Source organism: Myotis brandtii, unplaced genomic scaffold (genome assembly GCF_000412655.1).
Source record: "Myotis brandtii unplaced genomic scaffold, ASM41265v1 scaffold345, whole genome shotgun sequence".
Classification (NCBI taxonomy): domain Eukaryota; kingdom Metazoa; phylum Chordata; class Mammalia; order Chiroptera; family Vespertilionidae; genus Myotis; species Myotis brandtii.
Window position 1 is genome coordinate 2,464,417 of NW_005363283.1, and position 14,676 is coordinate 2,479,092.

At 37.2% G+C, this 14,676-nt stretch overlaps 1 protein-coding gene across 4 annotated transcripts in view; it reads left to right on the forward strand.

Moving 5' to 3' along the window:
- The window catches only part of AFF2 (AF4/FMR2 family, member 2), a 598,244-nt gene that overhangs the window by 327,619 nt on the left and 255,949 nt on the right, over window positions 1–14,676 (forward strand). The gene's annotated exons all lie outside the window — the stretch shown is intronic.

The following is a 14,676-nucleotide window of genomic DNA, read 5'->3' on the forward strand; positions in this document are numbered from 1 at the left end:
TGCTGCTTATGGCTTCTTCTAAGATTTTTATGGTTTCCCATCTTACATTTAAGTCCTTTAGCCATTTTGAGTTTATTTTTGTGTATGGTGTAAGTTGGTGGTCTAGTTTCATTTTTTTACAAGTATCTGTCCAGTTTTCCCTACACCATTTATTGAAGAGACTGTCTTGACTCCGTATTCTCTTGCCTCCTTTGTCAAATATTCTTTGAGCATAATGGCTTGTGTGGATGTCTGGGTTCTCTGTTCTGTTCCACTGGTCTATATATCTGTTCTTGTACCAGTACCAGGCAGTTTGAGAACAGTGGCTTTGTAGTATAGCTTGATATCTGGTATTGTGATCCCTCCAACATTGTTCTTCTTTCTTAAGATTGCTGCAGATATTAAGGGTCTTTTTTTATTCCAGATGAATTCTTGGAGAATTTGTTCTAGGTCTTTGAATTATGCTGTTGGTATTTGAATGGGGATTACATTGAATTTACAGATTACTTTGGGTAGTGTGGACATTTTAATGATGTTGATTCTACCAATCCATGAACATGGTATATTCTTCTATTTGTTCTTATCTTTCTCTATCTCTTTTTTCAGCATCCTGAAATTTTCTGAGTTACAGCTCCTTTATCTCCTCGGTTAAGTTTATTCCTGGGTATCTTAATTTTTTGCTGCAATGGTAAATGAGATTGATTTATTTAAAATTTCTCTTTCTGTGAGTTCATTATTGGTGTATAGAAAAGCCATAGACTTCTGGGTGTTAATTTTATATCCTGCTACATTGCCGACTTCATTTATTAAGTCTAGTAATTTTTTGATGAATTTTTGGGCTTTTCTATGTACAATATCATGTCATCTGCAAATAAGGACAGTTTTATTTCTTCTTTTCCAATTTGGATGCCTTTTATTTCTTCTTCTTTTCTGATTGTGATGGCTAGTACTTCCAGTACTGTGTTGAACAGGAATGGTGAGAGTGGGCATCCCTGTGTTGTTCCTGTTTTTAGGGGGAAAAAGGTTTTAGTTTTTGCCCATTGCATATGATGTTGCCTATGGGCTTGTCATATATAGCTCTTATTATGTTGAGGTATGATTCGTCTATGCCCACCTTGTTGAGAATTTTTATCAAGAAAGGGTCCTGGATTTTGTTAAATGCTTTTTCTGAATAAATGGATATGATTATATGGTTCTTATCTCTCAGTTTGTTTATGTGGTGTATCACATTTATTGATTTGTGGGTATTGTACCATCCTTGCATCCCTGGGATAAATCCCTCTTGGTCATGGTGTATGATCTTTCTAATGTAATGCTTGATTTGATTTGCTAGAATTTTGTTGAGGATTTTGGCATCTATGTTCATGAGGGATATTGGCCTGTACTTCTCTTTCTCTTTATTGTCTTTATCTGGTTTTGGGATTAGAGTAACACTGGCTTTGTAGAAAGAGCTTGCAAGTGCTTATTGCTCTTGAATTTTTTGGAATAGTCTGAGGAAGATAGGCTTTATTTCTTCTTAGAGTGTTTGATAAAACTCCCCTGTGAAGCCATCTTGTCCAGGGCTTTTGTTTGTTGGAAGTTTTTTGATTACTGCTTCAATTTCCTCCATAGTTATCGGCCTATTTAGATTTTTTAGTTCCTCCTGTTTGAGTTTTGAAAGGTCATATTTTTCTAGGAACATGTCCATTTCTTCTAAGTTGACCAGTTCGTTGGAGTAGAGTTGCTCATAGCATTTTTTAGGATTCTTTGTATTTCTGTGGGGTCTGTTATTTCACCTCTTTCATTTCTGATTTTGTTTATCTGGGTCCTCTCTTTTTGCTTCTTGGTGAGCCTAGCTAGAGGTTCATCAATCTTGTTTATCCTTTCAAAGAACCAGCTCTTGGTTTCATTGATCTTTTGTAATTTTTTTTTGTCTCTATGTCATTTATTTCCATTCTGATCTTTATTATTTCCTTCCTTCTGCTCACACTGGGCTTTTCTTGTTGCTCTCTTTCTAATTCTTCAAGTTTCAGAGTTAGATGGTTTTTACCAGTTTTTCTGTTTTGTTTTATTTTGTTTATTTGTTTGTTTGTTTTTTGTTTTTGTTTTTTTGAGGTAGGCCTGTAATGCTATGAACTTCCCTCTCAGGATTGCTTTCACTGTGTTCCAAATATTTTGGATTGTTGTGTTTTCTTTGTTGTTTATTTTCAGGATGTGTTTTATTTCTTCTTTGATCTCTTTGGTAACCCACTCATTGTTTATTAGTATGCTATTCAGCTTCCAAGTGTTTGAATTTTTGTGGTTGTTTTTACTGTAGTTGATTTCTAATATTATGCCATTGTGATCTGAGAAGATGCTTGATATGATTTCAATCCTCTTGAATTTGGAGAGACTTTGCCTGTGTCCCAATATGTGGTCTGTCTTTGAAAATGTCCCATGTGTGCTTGAGAAGAATGTATATTCTGTAGTTTTGGGATGGAATGTTCTAAACATGTCGCTTAAGTCCATCTGATCTAGTGAGTCATTTAGGATTGATGTTTCTTTGCTATTTTTTTTTTTTTTGTCTAGAGGATTTATCCAGTGATATTAATGGGGTATTAAAGTCTCCTACTATGATTGTGTTGCTGTCAATCTCTCCCCTGATATCTTCCAGAAGGTTTTTTTTTTAATGTATTGGGTGCATAAATGTTTACCAAAGTTATATCCTCTTGTTGTACCGATCCCTTTGGAATTATGATGTGGCCTTCCTTGTCTCTTGTTATGGTCTTCACTTTGAGGTCTATTTTGTCAGATATAGGTATTGCTACCCCAGCTTTTGAGAATCATACTTTGTATACACTTTTTTGTTATATTTTTGAACATTCTCATATACAATTAATATTTAAAAATTTCTTTTTAAGGAGTCATAATGTAATATGATTATATCATATTTTATTAACCATTCCTCCTGTGTTGAACATTTAGACTGTTTCCATTCTTTGGCATCACAAATAGAACTTTAATAAACAACATTGTGCATGAATCATTTCATGCACGTCTGGCTTTTTTCCCCTTAGGATAAGTCCTGGAAGTAGAATTATTGGTTTGGAGGGTAAGAACATTTTCTAGGCTATTGTTACTTGTTGATGAATATCTCCCACCAGGATGAGAGAATGCCAATATTCCCTACTCCTCCTTGGATGACAGCACTAGGTAATATCACTTTGAATGTTTTGCTATTTTGAAAGGTTAAATGTGTCATTTTGAAATGTTTTTACAAAAATATAAATATGTTTTCTTACCTCTCTGTTGGCTATTGTGGTTGAAGATGTTCTGACATAGAAGGCAGAGTCCTTGCCATTCAAGAGGCTTTGTGGGAAAGATGTCTCTCAAAAGTTATATCTCTTTTTATATTGGATTCTTGCTGCCCAATACAGGCTCAGGCAGTGATTCAGACTCTGCTGCCAGGGAAAGAGAATATGTTCTAGGTAGGAAGACCAACAGTCTTGAATTTTCATTGCTAAGCTGAGCAGTCCTGGGTACACCAGGATAGTTGCTCAAACTATTTTGTTTGGCATCATAGGAATTGGACTTGAATCCTGGAAATGTCAGACAGGTCTTGTAATGTTAGGGAGTCCTTACAGAAAACTACTCTTATGTGAAAAGTTCTTTCCTTTGATTAGCATTATCCTTGAAGATACTTACAAATTTATAAGCCATTCAAATTTTGTAGCTTTACTACACGACTTAATTATTTACATGACTATAGGGGTTCTGGAACATATTTTATTTCTTTTGAACTATGAGAAACTACATTTAAACCCAAACCAGAAAGAATTAAGGTTTTGCTTCTCCACAAACATTGTGAAATGAGTTCAGCAATTATTACTGAGATGAGAAGGTATCAATGCAGCATGACAACGAGGACACAGTGTATTCAGAGAAGGTGAGGGCATGAGCGTAACGTGGGGATAAGGACACATATGTAATATCTTAATCAATAAAAAATACATATTTTTTTAAAAAGTGGTTCTGAAAGTGACATTTTCTGACATAGTTCTCAACCTAAATTATTATAACCAAAGGATGCTCTGTGCATAAACAGTGTTGATTCCAAATCACAGTAGTGGAAATAGAGGATGGAGATATTTTTTGTTATACTTTGAGGATGGAAGGATGGAAGGATCATTATGTTATCCAAGGAATAGTTTTGTTACTATGATGGATATAGGGAGGATGCATCTGATCCTCCCTATATCCATCATAGTAAGTTCAAATAGCTTCAAGACTATTGATCTTGTGTCTCACGTCACTTCACCTACATACTGTGATTATAAGAATGCCTGAATTGTGTCTGAGACACTCAAGCTATATGTATTCTGGAAGGAGAAATCATTGTCTTGCCAAGTGAATTTAGTAATTTCATCAATTTCTTGGGCACATTGTGAAAGAAACTGAAACAACTGACCAATGACATTTGCAAAGCACCCTTGCTTTGAACCACAGTCAAGGGTCCCGGGTTTGATTCCGGTCAAGGGCATGTACCTTGGTTGCGGTCACATCCCCAGTAGGGAGTGTGCAGGAGGCAGCTGATCAATGTTTCTCTCTTATCGATGTGTCTAACTCTCTATTCCTCTCCCTTCTTCTCTGTAAAAAATCAATAAAATATATTTTAAAAATTCACCAAAAAGAGCTTTTTCATTTTTCTAACAAATGTATCTGTCCAAACGCCAATTTAACCTTTTTATAATACTAAATAGTGTTTAAAAGTTAAAAACATTGAAACTAAGTTATTTTTACTTTCTTTGTTCCAATGTGCTATAGTTGGAATTTTCATCAGATTGGAAAAAAATAATTCACTCCCAAGCTAAGACCTAATATGGCAAGTTTAGTAACCAAAGCTTCAAACCTACCCAAACTAGGATTTAGAATGGAAATGGTGGCAAACCTCTTAAAGTCTGTGAAGCAGCATTGAATGTTGAATGAAGCTGTTTAAATAGCCAAAATGAAGTTTTCTATGGGCCTCTTTTCAACAGATTCTAATTCCTGCCTATACTGCCTAATTACAGAAAGAAGTCTAAAGGACAACTCAAAGGTGTCACCTTTCTTCTTTTCTTTCTAACAGAATTCACAAAAATTTCCTCAAGTTTCCAACAGTGTCTCTTTCAGAAGCTCCTTGGGAAGAAATATGACCTTCAGGAATTTTTTAATATCTATAGGGAGAGAGGTTTAAGAATGTAGTACCAGTTACATACTCAGAACTGTACTGACTAAATGATTACCAGACAATGGAAGGGCAAACTGTGAGTGTTATTCAGAAGTGAAATCACTGAAAGTAAATTGGAAATTTTCTATGTGTAAAAGAGTGAAATACTCTGAAATATGGAAGTGCATACCTAGAGTTTATATCCTTCATCTCTTTGAACACTTATAACATTTTCAAAGTGCCTTAAGCAAGGAATTGTTCAATAGTTTGTCAATATAGTAAATAACATATGCAGCTCTTATTAAAGTTTGACATAATTTCTTCAGAATATAAATTGCAGAATTTTAAAATATGCCTGTATTAACCTGGCATTCAGTACCAAATCTACAATTTTGGAACCTAAACATTTCTCTTTGCCCAAAGATTTAAGTGCAACTCTTCTGCTTTGGACTCTTTTTGTGTTATTTCATCCATGTATGTAGCCTTAGAAGAAAAAATGTGTAGTCGTACATTTTAATAACATTGTCCCTATGTGTCTGGTATAAGTTTCCTTATATGAAAAATGAGCTTTATATCTTCCTACCACTTCATGGATTTGTTGTGTAAATGAAGACTGATATTATGTTCACTGGACAAATGTGCAGGGAATTATGGCTCCAACCACAGTTGAAATATTTAGCTATTTGAAAACTTGTAGTATTTTTATTATTTTAAACTATTCTTTAAAGTATTTTTGATATTTTATAATTTGAGGGAAAAGTCATTGTACTTATAACTTAGTCCTCTGTGTATGGAGTGGAGGTAGGGAGGATATAAAAACACAGAATTATAGAGAAAGTGAATGATCATGATGACTATATTTCAAAATCAAGTTCCAAAGCCTCTTGCATTATTTATTTCTTCAATTTAAATCATTCACTATCCAGTCTACCTTTATTTCCTGTTAAGTTAGAGCCCTGATGTTACATGATGCAATAGCTCTCTATACTCCAAACTCATTCATTGATTTATTCAACAAATGTTTACAGAGTCCTAACACTGCCAAGCATGGTGCTAGGTGCTGGGAATGTAGCAGTGAACACAGCAGACACTGCCTCTTGTCCTCATGGAGTGTGAAGAAAGCATGTGTCTTTTATTGCAGTTGCCCCAATGCCTAGCATGTGTTTGCTTCATAGTATGACTTAGTAGAGTTTGTTAAACAGATGGTAATCAAATAAATTATTATATAACTGATAAAGTGATTGACACAGTTCTCTGCAAGTTTAGACTTTGTTAGCTCCAAACAACTTCCTCTGCCAATTTTGAATCTCACTATACTACTTGTAATATCAGGGTGCTGCTTAGATATGATCCATTATATCATTTAGCATCTCATCATGAAGATCCAAAAAAGCAAGTTCCCTCAGATACCCATCTGAGAACAAGGCCTCTTAGCATCTAGCTGGCTCATTCTCATTTCCTGCACCTTCTACATCTCATAACATGTCAGGAGACCCTCTTTGCTATGGGCTGCCAGGAAACAGCTCCTCCTTTTTGACCCACCTGGAGTAAGTATCTAGGCTTGAGTAGCAAGCATTTTGTCTACTAAAACTTTGCCTGATTCCATTGTCCTTATTCCTTCCACTTTTATATAATGGTACTATGTTTATCTCCACAAGTTGTCTGTCATCCATTTTATGACAGAAGGGGTTTGAACTTGTAAAATAAAGTTCATGTGGCAAAAAGTCAATGACCTTCACAACCCAGGGTAATGTGGCTGGATTTTTGTGGATAACTTACTTCATGAACTCTGAGTGTGTGTTGCTGAATTACTTTAAAGTTTCAAATAAATGTAGCATGGCATGACCCTTCTCAAAACAACAAATAATTGATTTTTAAAAATATCTTTTAGTACTGAGAATCTCCAAGCCTTTTATAGGCTAGGCATCTACACTTGACAATATTCTCCTGGTAAAAACTTGTATGGTATTTGGCATTGTGCTGGACATACAAAGAAATGCTTGCTGAATTGAATTATAGTCAATATAATTTTCTAGGGGAGTAAAAAACAAAACCTGCAGTCTTTGTCTCTGAGATATGTGTAGAACATACTTGTTGAGTGTTAAACTTCAAGCTGATACTCAGCACTGGATACTGGAACCAGTATTCATTTTATGGTATCATTTCTGAAACACTTTTTACTTTCAACAAAAAAAGAAGACCTTACTACAGTTCATGGTTAATTTGCTATTTTTCACTTCTTTTCACCTGATTATTCTTTTCACGGAATAGTAAGATAGGAAATTAGTAAGAGAAATTGAGGATGAATGCAGATGTTCAAGTTCTGGACCTCTAGGTAGACAGTTTGATTCCCAAATGATTAATTTTTATTTTTGTCACTACCTTTATAGTGGTGCCAGTTGGAAGCATAGCATGCAAAGTGCCACCCAATAAAGAAATTTTCTCAGGGAATAACCCAAAAACTATGAGGTTTTCCTGGGAGTGGATGGAGTAATTAGAGCAATAACTTTTAGACACTTCATTTCAAATAATAATTACATTAATCTGTAGATTAGTTGACTGAAATATTAAATCCTTTGGCACAGGCTTAATAACAATTGTCATAATGGTGCCAAAAAGAAATTTTATGGTCATCTTTTAAATACCAAAGAAATTCCTTATTGTTGTGATAAAATACAGATGTGGTTTAGAAAGAAACTTGCATAGTGAGCAGAAATATAATATATAATTAGAACAAAGAGAGCTTAAATCAAATTAATCTTCATCTGACAGGCACAGTTACATTTACATCATTGAGTGCAAAGTCATAGCCAAAATTGAAATTAGAAACAGATAATTATGATAAGAGAGGACACTTATGCTGACTTTTCTCATGCATAATTAGAAAGAATACAAAATGCAATGCTTGTTCTAATTAGAATTAGCATTAAAAGATTCCAGTTTTGTTGAATTCTGGGTTTTGTCATAAAAAAGTTGTTTAAATAATTGAATGATGAACATGCAAATGTATTTGCTTGTTTGTTCAAGATCAAAACAGGAAGCCAGTTTAGGAATATAACTTCAATAGTACAATGATATGGATTACGTTAATTTATTATGTCAATGACATCTCATAATTTTGTTGGCTTTGTTACATGTGTTTTTATTTCCTTTGATAATCTGATTTTATTCTTAAAATCTGCCTTTCATTTTCTTCTGCAAAGTATTTTATTGCATATATGCCTACATATACACATACCTTATAAAAACAGAGGGTCCAGTTGTTCACTAGGCATATAAAAAAGGTGTTTAATGGCAGGTTCAGAAATGCAGATATCAAAAGACCTTGTGATACAGTTCTGTTATTTCTTCTTGAAGTTCAAATTTTCTATTTCTGAATGATTGAACTCAAAGGGAAATTTTGCTTCCCATTGACAGATCTTTTTGAAATACTCATTCCTGAATTCCTTACTAGAATCAATCTTTGGTGATATTTTCAGTGATCCTGGTAATTGAGAGAGACAGGGTAAGGTGTTAGCCAGCATTATGGGCTTTGAATGGGACTGCAGAAGTCATTACTCTATATCCTTTGCTTTTCTTGATCCCTTGTCCTTTTTCTCTTCTCTTTTTTGCTTTTTCTTCTTTCTGTTCCCTTCTTTTAAAGATGAAGCCCTAGCCGCTTCAGTAGCAGCAGTGGTCCTGGCTTCCTAACTAAATATTAAGGGACTCTTGGAGTAATTTTATTATTTTCCATTACATTTCTTCTATTGCATCTTGATGCACATTATTGTAAATTATGAAACTCTGAATTCCATCTATTTTGGAAATATATGAATTCCTGGCAAGACAGATGGACCTAGACATATCAATTGAAATAAACAAAGTGTACCATAGTTGCTTTCTGAAAAATGGGTTTTATAGAATCCCTTTTTGCATGCATACAGGATTTATATTTAGGGTACCATTGAATGCCTTACCAATCAAGGCCCTTTACAATGTGGCAGAGGATAACTAAGTGAAGTTATAGATTTCCTCCCTAAGAAGGTCTTTATAATCAAGGAACATTCTGATCTGTCAAAGATTATGTAGGGTGATTTCTCTAATTCTATGATCCTGATCACTGTCATCTTCCTTCTTAGCTTAGTGTCCTCTCAGAATTTCCCAGTGTTCAGAAGTGCCAGAAGAAGTACTGAAGTTGTGGATTCTCCCTTGATATGGGTAGCATTAATGTTCTTTGGCCTTCACATTTTTTTGGACTGTGTTTTTGTTTGTTTGGTTTGTTGCTTGGTTTTACTCTAAAGGAAAAGGGCGGTAGAGAAAGTATGTAATGTCTGATGTTATTTTATTTTTTAATCCTCATCCAAGGATATTTTTCCATTGATTTTTAGAGAGAGTGAAAGGAACGGGGAGAGACAAACATTGATGTGAGAGAGACACATTGATTGGTTGTCTCCCACACATGCTCTGACCAGGGCCGGGAATCAAACTGAACCGAAGTATGTGCCCTTGACAGGGAATCGAACCTTGGACCCTCCTGTCCACAAGCTGACACTCTATCCACTGAGCCAAACCATCTAGGTCTGATTTTAAGGACCACAGTAATATGATACACAAAATACCATCTGAATATATCTTCTCAGATGGTTATTGTATTGCGAGCAACAATTATAGAAATGATCTGTTTATTATACATTGTGTTAAAGAAGGGCAATTGGAAGGGAGAGAGGAATTTCAATGCCAAAATACAAAATTATAATTTATTATCAGGTCCAATATGCATTATTAATACAGTTGATGATATAGGTTAAATGATCATAGTCAATTAAAAGAGTTGTGAAAGCTAAGCATTAATAACTTCTTAAGTAAAAGGACGTTATTTGATTAAACGACATCATGGAAGAAAACATGGTGTGATATAGCCAATTATAACATTGTGACTATCCCAGGAATATTTCTGTTGTTAGGAAGCAAACAAAACCTCAAGAGTTTTCATTTGAGAGATTTCAACCTACAGGCCTATTGATGACAGGGTTTGTCAGAGAAGACTTCCAGCAACCTAAAGCTCAATCTTAAGAGAGAAAGGCATTCCAAAGCCAGTGATTCCCTAATATCCTTGCAACCACATGCTGAACAAACTAATTTGCTAAGAACTTAAAAGGGCTGACAAACAAATTACAGCCATCTTGATAGAGGGTGATTATTGGCATTACTGACTCAGTTGGTTATTCTTAATGAAATAATACAGCTTTATTTTCACAACTTGGCTTGTAATGTAGGTGAAGGACATTTAATGTATTTTTTAGTGAGCAATACTATGCAGCTATATATCATTTTGCATTTGCAGTTATCATTGAAGTCAATTGTATTTTGTTTTATTTTTAAGGCTTTTGTGATGTAGGTCAGGATAAACATGACTATTATATAGAAAGAATAATTGTAAAGTGTGGCTCCAATATAATGAGACTTGACAATATAATTTGGGCACTTATATACTAAAGTCTAGGCTCACTAGGAGGTTGGCTATAAATGTGATTGGCTGGTGACTCTATCAGACCACACACCTCCTCTGTGCTATTCCTTCTGCCTGGAATATTGAGTTGCCCCCACTTTCCCTTCCTGGTGAACTCTTATTTATCCCACAAGAGCCTGTTCTTGGTCTCTCTTCTGAAGTTTACTCTGCTCCCTTCCCAGCCCATGTCCCAGCCCCAGCCCCAGCAGTTTGCCCTGTCTTCCCTAGTTCAACATGCTTTGTTCCTGCAGCTATTAAAGTGTTCATCACTCTGACTATAGCAATCTTGTCACATATACTTCTTGGACTAAACTTGTGAACCTGTGTGGCCCCTGCATCTGGGACATGTGTCCCAGTTACCTGCAACTGTACCTTCTCCACAAGAACTAAGAGCTGAGATTGAGGCCTTAATTAATTATAATTTACACCTTCTTAACTGCACTTCCAGGTCTTCAGAGGTGCAAGCCTGCTGTTACTACTCTGCTGCCCATACTGGCAATTGTATAGAGTATCTTAGTGGGGTGCGGATCTCTCAAAATGAAACAAAATTCTGCATGTGTGAACACACTCCTGCACACATTTTAAATCATTGTGGTCTGCAGGCTATAGATAAGCCTTTCCCATAGACATCACATGGAGAATAAATTAAAAAGAAATTTTGCTTTCCAGTGTAGTAATTGGGGTGGGAAATAACAACATTTGAGCAAACTGACCAAATTTTTTTTTGCTTTGGCAGAAAGTTTTGGGGATATGTTTTTGTTTTTATACAACTGATCCTTAAGTGGCATGTGGTTCCTCCCAGACAACATGGACTTAGGAATTAGATATTGCTACCATCTCGCTTATTTTTTATTCCAACCTTTTCCATTTAATCCCCCTATACAGTCCTTTAAAATAAGTGTCCTCACCCATTTACAGATGAACAAGTTGAGATTCAGAGAGGCCAAGGAGTTCAGCATATGTACAGTTACAGTATGTACACAGATTGGACTGCACAGAGGCTATCTGTGCCCTGAAAGTGTGCTGCCTCTCATCTTTCCCAATGGAATGGAGTGAGGATCCTGCTTGAGGCAAACTTGATAAATTAAAATTCATACTATAAAACAGATACATTAGAACTTTTATTGTTTAAAAGGCTTCCTATAAAATCTTTACAATATGGACTTCCTTTTTGGAAATCAAGATGCACTTTCCTTACGAAGGGGCTATTTTGAATACATTGTATAAAAGGCAACTAGCAGCATGAGTGGTTTTCACAAATGGTAAGTATGTTAACCTATAAGAGAAGAAACCAAAGTTATAAGGTAGCAGGCAGTGCTAACAGTGATAGATTTTTGCTCCATATTGATAAAGTGTTAAACAGGTTTTGAATACATTGTGCTTTATGCCCAAGTGTGTCACTGGGTAACTTGGTTAGAAATGTAGAGCCATTTATTAGTACACTGGGGACAAAGACTTTAGTCCCTGGACTTGACTCCTATTTCCCTCCAGGAGCTGTAGTTTCAGTGGGAATCCAGGACAGACATTCTGAACATTTTCGAAGAAAGCCAGAATTGTTGGAGTAATCTGAGAAATGATGCTCTTTGGACTCAGTACTCTTTATATCAAGAGATTCAAAATCCAGACCTGTCTCATTTTGCTCTAATGTTAAATTTGGGGCTGATTTCCAAGAAATGTTCCCAGATTTCCAATTGTCCAAATGGAAAGATCATTTAAAGGAAGTATATTTTTTCATTCAAGTAAAAGGGGTTCTATAGCATTGCAATTCCTGCTACTATAGGCAGAGCTTTCCATATCTTCTTTTTAAGTCTAGTTATTGGCACAATTTGGACCAATTCAAAATCTTTCCAGATAATTCAGCCAGACAGACATTCAACATACATTTGCTCAGTGCATACTATGTGCAAGTACTGCATTAGACATTAATGGTGTGGGATGAGGTAAAGACTGGAGAGTACAGAAATTTATCATGATTGGACTGGGCCCTGTCTTCATTCAGCTTGCAGAGGAAAAACCAAGCATGTGACAAGATGTGCACACACATAACCATAGATTAAGGTAGAAGCTCCAATGAAAGGTACAGATTAACTCTAGCCAGAGTTTTGGGGATCATTTCAGAAGTAGTAAATTATATTTGATCTGAACTTTGAAGTATCAGTGGGATTTGTAATTGTAGAGTTAGAGAGATGTGTAGTTTCAAGATCAGGAGGTGCTACAAGTAGAGGAAATATAATCAAGTTATAAATAAAGGGGTGGAATCTCATGCAACTTTAAATTGCATAATAATATTTCAAGGTAACCCATGATCCATTGAGAAATAGAAGAGATGATCTGTAGTCTGGAAAGGCCCCACAGAAGTCTTAGAACATTTGAAGAACCTGAACAGGGAAAGCTTCTCACTCCTTCATGAGGACTGATCACAAATATATTTTAACACAGAGACTTCTGTGAACTATTTATGATGACTTTTCAGTTGGACACTGAATTTATTTATAGTTTCATATAATGTAAATATGTTTCAATGCAAATGTATTTCTGCTGCAAAGAGTTACAGTTGCAGTACTGAAACCATAATCTTTAGAAGGGACTGCTTGCAAGCTCTGCCCTTGGATGGCCTCTGGGAACTTGGCATTGAAGATATTCCTTAACTGAAAAAACTGGCTCACTGTGCCTAGACTAGACTGTTTCTGCAAACAATGGGATTTATGCTGAATATCTGCTTTCTTTCTGAGAGTGTGGAATTTTGGTACATGCTAGGCAGAAAGTGCCCACATGACCAGCCCTAAATGAAAACCTCAAGTGCTATATGCCTAATGGGCTTCCCTGAGCTAAAGCATTGCATTCATGTGACTACATTTTTACCATTGGGGCAGAATCTGCTCTGTGTGGCCCTTAACAGGAAGGACAGAACTTAAGGAAGCCTACAAATGTATTCTGCTGCCTATGACTTTTTTTTCATTATGATACTGTTATGTATCCTGTCACTGCTGAAACCTTAGCTGTGACTACAACTAACTATTCACTGAGTCCCCTGAGTTCTCTGAGTGTGTGGGTGATTTTAATGGATGCTGCAAAACAAGATTACTGTGTACCTAAGACTAAATAACTTCTCTGTGTCATCTAAGAGATGGAAACAGGAGTTTTCAAGTGAAGCATGTCCTATTACAGAAGAACCTGATCTACCAAGAATAGGACCAAGACCAACATTTTTTCCTTATAAATATACTAGAGGCCTGGTGCACAAAAATTTGTGCATTCGGGGGGATCCCTCAGCCCGGCCTGTGCCCTCTCACAGTCTGGGATCCCTCTAGGGATGACCACCTGCTGGCTTAGGCCCGCTCCCTGGGGGATTGGGACTAAGCTGGCAGTCAGACATCCCTCTGGCAGCCCGGGAGCCCTCGGGGGATGTCCACTTGCCAGCGGGGAGCAGGCCTAAGCTGGAGTCGGACATCCTTAGTGCTGCTGAGGAGGCAGGAGAGGCTCCCACCACCACTGCTGTACTGGCAGCCATCAGCCTGGCTTGTGGCTGAGCAGAGGGCTGATGGCTGTTTGCAGGCTGGCCACAGCACCTTCAGTGTGGGGGTCCCCACTGGGGTGCCTGGCCAGTCTGGGTGGGTGGCTGATGGCAGTTTGCAGGCTTGCCAAGTCCCCCAGCAGGGACCCTCACCCCATGAGGTTATGGCCAGCCTGGGTAAGTGGCTGATGGCTGTTTGCAGGCTGGCCACAGCACCTTCAGTGTGGGGGTCCCCACTGGGGTGCCTGGCCAGTCTGGGTGGGTGGCTGATGGCAGTTTGCAGGCTTGCCAAGTCCCCCAGCAGGGACCCTCACCCCATGAGGTTATGGCCAGCCTGGGTAAGTGGCTGATGGCTGTTTGCAGGCTGGCCAAGCCCCCCAGAAAGGACCCTCACCCCATGAGGGTGTGGCCAGCCTGGCCAAAGCCCCTTCAGGGTGGGGATCCCCACTGGAGTGCCTGGCCAACCTGGGTGAGGGGCTGATGGCTGTTTGCAGACTGGCCAAGACCCCCAGCAGGGACCCTCACCCCATG